Genomic DNA, 6204 nt, shown 5'->3' with positions numbered 1-6204 from the left:
AAAAACCCCAGCCACAGAAATGCTGACGCGTCGGTGCCTATTGGTCCCGGTTGGTGCCATCAACCGGGACCAAAGGGTCTCCTGCCTGGGCTCCGCGCACAGGCCACGTGGAGGCCGATCTGTCCCGGTTCTGGATTGAACCGGGACTAAAGGGACAGGGCATTAGTACCGACGTCTTCGAAGACTAAAATGATGAATTGTATTCAGAGACTAATCTTCTATTGTATTCGATGAATCTGTTGTTGATGTGTGCTGTCTATATTTTGTCCAATTATACATTTTGTAACCTGTGCAAAAAACAGAAAATAAAAAAATAAAAAAAACTAATATTCATACTAATGGCGCATCACATCATAGTGCGCCATTAGTATGCCAAAGGATACTAATGGCGCATCATTAAAGAGTGCGCCATTAGTATGCCGAAGTTACTAATGGCGCATCTTGCTGTCGTGCGCCATTAGTATGCCAAAGCACCTGGGTATACATGGCCCCCTGGAAGGCATACTAATGGCGCACTGTTGTATATACTAATGGCGCATCTGGGATGCGTCATTAGTATACCAGATACTAATGGCGCACCTGTGGTGCGCCATTAGTAAAATATACTAATGGCGCACCACTAATGCGCCATTAATGGCCAAATTAGGTGCGCCATTAGTAGGCCTTTTCCTAGTAGTGGACACTTTAGTCCCGGTTCAGGAACCGGGACAAAAGGCCCTTACGAACCGGGACAACAGGCCATTTTTCTACTAGTGGTTGTGATATTGATGTGAGTCACCGTTCGTGATCGTGCATGATGCATGTATTATTAGGGCAAGGTTATAAATGGAGGCGTCACAGCCAGTCCTGAGGAGTATCTTGAGTGGGAGATGTGTGCGGAGTAGAATTGAAAAAGTATTCATACATTTTATGGTAAAACTCACATATAATTAGAAACATGTTCACGCACTTAAAAAATGTTCAAGTAATTTCTAAGGTTTTTTTGAGTCAAATGTATTCATTTATTTTTGAAGTGTTCACGCACCTATAAAAAATGTAAGTTTGTCAAAAATAAATGTTCACATATGCCAAAAGTCTGTTCGTGTATATAGAAAAATATTCATGTCTTTTGTAATAAAAAACCATTATGTAAAAAAAGTTAGTAAAAAGATAAAAAGGAAAAAAATATAAGGTAAAATATAAAAGGAAATGAAACCACAGAAAACGGATAGAAACAAACAAGGTAGATAGAAAAAGGAAACTAAATAAGAAAACTGAAAAACCCGTACATATGATTCAGTGAAGCAATACATCCCAGCACTACCGAAGTGAAATAACAGAACAGGCTTGCTAGCATTTGTCTTTTTTGTGTCTTTTCTAAGAATTGTAACATTGTTTCGGTACGAATGCAAACTTGCTTGCTTCTTAAGGACACAACGATCCATTGTGTAGACACAAATTGGCATTCCTGTTCTTTTACATGTTTGAAACATGCGGGTAAACATTCACCAGGCATGCATTCCCAGTATTAGTAAACATTCACCATCCATTCCCTTCCGTAATTGGGATGCCAACGGCTCTGCCTAGCTGGGCGGTCGTTTTCCCCTCAAGAAATATTTGTCCACATTGCCTAGCAGGGAGACCTCGCCGGAGCAGAACGTGGAACACGCCTCCGCATGACGCCGCGAGAGGCGTCGCCAGCATCCGTCCTTCGCCGCTGGACTGGAGCGGAATCGTGGCCCACGCCTGCGGGCATCCTTTTTTTTCGGCGGGATCTGCCAAAACCAAGAACCAGACGTATCCGTGGGGACTTTTTTCATGCAAAAAATAATACTGTACTTAATATTGCATGGACCGTATGCATGCAATGCCAGATAGTCCGTACTACGTAGTACCTACAGCTGAGATCTACATGCGCTCCGCCACTGGATACGTAAATAGATAAACAAACGCTAACTATAATACTACTTCCATCGCTCTCACTTACTCTCTCTCTCTCTCTCTCTCTCTCTCTCTCACACACACACACACACAATTTGGAACGTGGACGATCTCTAGCTATAAATAGGACATCCAGGGCACACTCTCTTCCACATCAATCACTGCCATTTAGGACAGTGAAACTTGCACTCTTTCAGCCCTCTAACACTCCATCTCCCTGGTTGTCCGAGACTGCTAGCTAGCTAGCCAAAATGATAACGGCGACGAAGCCTCTAGTAGGCGGTGCGTGTGCCGCCCCGTCGTCGGCCTGGCGGCGGAGTTTCGTGGTGCCCGAGGCTCGCTGGAAAACAGGCAATGGCCGCCGCACAAGTGTCTCCATGGTTAGCAGCACCAGCACAACCACCACTACGACCACCACCTTGTCCGACTATAATGAGCCGGCCGCTGCACCACCACCACTCGCTCGCCCGGACGTCCACGTCCAGGACCGCACGCAGATCACCGAAATGAAGGCTACCGTGACAGTGCACATGAGAAGGCAGCGGGCGTTCGTGATTTCCTGTACGATCTCATCCTAAAAACTTGGTTGCACGTTGACCTCGTCAGCTCCGAGTTGGATCCACGTGAGTGACAAACATCCCTCGTACGTACATTAATGCATGCATATGTACATACAAGATTGATAATATGTGTTTGTGTGTTGTGCAGAAACGGGGCAGGAGTGGGAACCCATCTCCGGCGCCGTCAAGCACTCGGGTAGAGTGGACGACGAGTGGGACATGTACGAGGCCAGCTTCAAGGTGCCGGCATCGTTCGGACTCATCGGCGCCGTGCAGGTCACCAACTACCACCACAGTGAGATGTTGCTGGGGGACATCGAGGTCTTCCCCATCGGCCAGGAGGAGTCCGCCGTCACGTTCCACTGCAACTCCTGGATCGACCCCTCACACTGCAGCCTTGACAAGCGTGTTTTCTTTCCCGCGGTCCGTCAATTAATTAACTATCCTATCAGTCTTTGTTTACACGTAAATGGGGTCCTTTTTTTTTGAGTTGAAAACACCATTGATCACTTAACCTTTTTTTAAAATTCATTGACCCCCTTAACTTTTTCCTTTATTTAAATTCACTGATCCCTTAATAGATTTAGCATGCATATATGTGTGTGGTGCAGTGCTCGTACCTTCCTTCGCAGACGCCCAAGGGCGTCGTGGGGTTGCGCAAGCGCGAGCTCGAGGTCCTCCGTGGCAATGGCTGTGGCGAGCGCAAGGATCATGACCGCATCTATGACTATGACGTGTACAATGACCTAGGCAACCCAGACGACGATAAGAACCCCACCACGCGGCCTGTGCTCGGTGGCAAGGAGCACCCCTACCCACGACGCTGCCGCACGGGCCGTCCTCGCAGCAAGAAAGACCCATTTGCGGAGGAGAGGAGTCACAAGGACCACATCTACGTGCCCCGGGACGAGGCCTTCACGGAGCGCAAGACGGGAGCGTTCGAAACAAAGAAGTTCATGTCAGTGCTGCACGCCTTGACCACGGGCCTAAAGACGGCCCGACACAAGAGCCAGAGCTTCCCCTCCTTGTCGGCCATTGACAAACTGTACGACGACAACTTCAGGAACCAGCCGGTGCAGCCAGAAGGGGGGAAGCTCAGGTTGGTCATCGATTTGATTGAGACCGAGCTGCTCCACCTCTTCAAGCTCGAAGGGGCCGCGTTCCTCGAGGAGATACGTAGAGTCTTCAAGTTTGAAACTCCCGAGATTCATGACAGTACGTACACCAGAGATTCATTTAAGGCCACACACGTACATCATTCTTGCTTAATGGAGCGATAATTGCTGTTGCCTAATTAGTAGACTTGTTGGAAATGCAGGGGACAAGTTTGCTTGGTTCAGAGACGAGGAATTCGCGAGACAAACCATCGCAGGGATGAACCCAATGAGCATCCAACTAGTCACGGTATGTTGCCATTATACATGGCTTTATTTATAAGTCTGGCACTCTGCCTTTTCTCTAAAAGCTAGCCACTGCAGTGCCTTTTTTCCTTCGTTTTCCGGGAAAGGAAAATTCTTCATTGATTGTTTTACTAATTTCGATATGAAAACTATACATGCAGGAGTTTCCTATCAAGAGCAAGCTGGACGAGGCAACCTACGGCCCGGCAGACTCCTTGATCACTGCAGAGCTGATTGAAGAGCAGATCAGACGTGTCATGACAGCTGAGGAGGCCCGCGCTAACAAGAAGTTGTTCATGGTGGACTACCACGACTTGCTGCTGCCATACGTACACAAGGTCCGCAAGCTTGACGACACCACCTCGTACGGCTCGCGCGCCCTCTTCTTCCTCACCGACGATGGCACGCTCCGGCCGATTGCCATCGAGCTGACCAGGCCCAAGTCCAAGCGCAAGCCACAGTGGCGCCAGGTCTTCACACCTGGATGCGACGGCAGCGTCAGGGGGTCATGGCTGTGGCAGCTGGCCAAGGCCCATGTCCTGGCTCATGACGCCGGCGTCCACCAGCTCGTCAGCCACTGGCTGAGGACGCATGCCTGCACCGAGCCCTACATCATCGCCGCCAACCGGCAGCTCAGCCAGATGCATCCCATCTACCGCCTGCTGCACCCGCACTTCCGCTTCACCATGGAAATCAACGCGCATGCTCGTGAGTTGCTCATCAATGCCAATGGCGTCATCGAAGGCACCTTCGCACCGGGGGAGTACTCCATGGAGCTCAGCTCTGTGGCTTACGACCAGCAGTGGCGATTCGACATGGAGGCTCTACCGGAAGACCTCATCCGGAGGGGCATCACTACTGGAATCGCACCCTATGCCGACGGCCAGGGCCGTCGGCATAGGCCTGAATGGCCGTCGGGACAGGCCTATGCCGACGGCCCCGGTCGGCATAGGGCCGTCGGCAACATATCCGCCGGCGTAGCCAGGAAGGCCGTCGGCATAGAAAGGCCGTCGGCGTAGGACCTATCCCGACGGTGTCCGTACATCTATGCCGACGGTCGTGGCCGTCGGCAACGTTATCGCCTAACGGCGGCCGCCGTCAAGTGCTAACCAACGCGTGCTCGCCACGTGGCACGTCTATGCCGACGGTCTAGCCGTCGGCATAGTTTCAAACTAAGCCGACGGCTAGGCCGTCGGCATAGATGTGTCACGTGGCGAGCAGGCGTCACCCCTGGGGCGGGTCTATGTCGATGGCCTAGCTGTCGGCTTAGTTTTAAGCCGACGGCTAGACCATCGGCATAGACCTGCCACGTGGCAGCCACTGGGAGCTCCTGGAGCAGGCCTATGCCAACGGCCTAGCCGTCGGCCTAGCCGTCGGCATAGTTTTAAACTAAGCCGACGGCTAGGCCGTCGGCATAGACCTGCCGAGGTCATGGAATTGTTGCTCACCCTCCGATGTAGTCGATCAAAGCAGAGGGACGAGGTCATGGAATTGTTGCTCACCCTCCGATGTAGTCGATCAAAGCAGAGGGACGATCGTGGACCAACACCTCCAACGTCGACAATCACTCCACGAAGATGGAACACCACAAATCCTGTTAATTACACCGAGTGGAAAAAATTTAGGTCATCACCTCACATTAAGCATTGACACTCTAAACTATAAAGAAAAATCATATTTTGTCAACTGTCAAATTTGGAAGAACTAATCATATCGCAATTTAGGTCATCACCTCACATTAAGCATTGACACATCAAAAAAATTTAGCAAGATCATCATGATGAAATAACCACTTATCATATCCCAAATTTGAAGCACATCTCACATAGCTACTTAACAACATCACAAACTGAAAATAAAATCTTCGTTAACAATTTTATAAACTAAGTGACTCAAGTTGCTTTCTTAACTATGATAATTCATTTTGCCGAGATTCATCCATCTAGCAACCTAACCGTAGCAAAATAATTCGTTTTGCCGAGATTCCTCCATCCATCTAAGACACATACAACATTCATCCATCTAGCAACCTAACAACATCCAACATCCATCCATGCATCCATTCATACATCCAACAGTAGCTAAATAATGCAAAAAAAATGAAAAAAAGAAGTGTTAGCTCACCGGGCAGAGAGGCGTCGCGGTGGTGGCGTTGGAGGCAGGGACCGGTGGTGGAGGTGACGGGAGGGCCGGGGCGGGGTTGGGCCGGCCAGAGAAGCCCGGCCAACACAGCAGGGGCGCGGGCCGGCGAGAGCAGCGGCCAACCGTGCTCGGGACCGCCGCCGGCGCCGCACAGGGTCAAGGAGGAGGCGGTGTGGTCGGGG

The 6204-nt window shown here is 50.2% G+C and overlaps 1 pseudogene; it reads left to right on the top strand.

The window, feature by feature from the left end:
- Window positions 1–2139: 2139 nt before the first annotated feature.
- Window positions 2140–6204, top strand: part of LOC119332848 — a 4940-nt pseudogene continuing 875 nt past the window's right edge.

The sequence above is a fragment of the Triticum dicoccoides genome, chromosome 7A, assembly GCF_002162155.2.
Source record: "Triticum dicoccoides isolate Atlit2015 ecotype Zavitan chromosome 7A, WEW_v2.0, whole genome shotgun sequence".
Taxonomy (NCBI): Eukaryota; Viridiplantae; Streptophyta; class Magnoliopsida; order Poales; family Poaceae; genus Triticum; species Triticum dicoccoides.
Note: the sequence above shows the minus strand (reverse complement) of the source record. Positions and strands in the feature narration are given on the sequence as shown.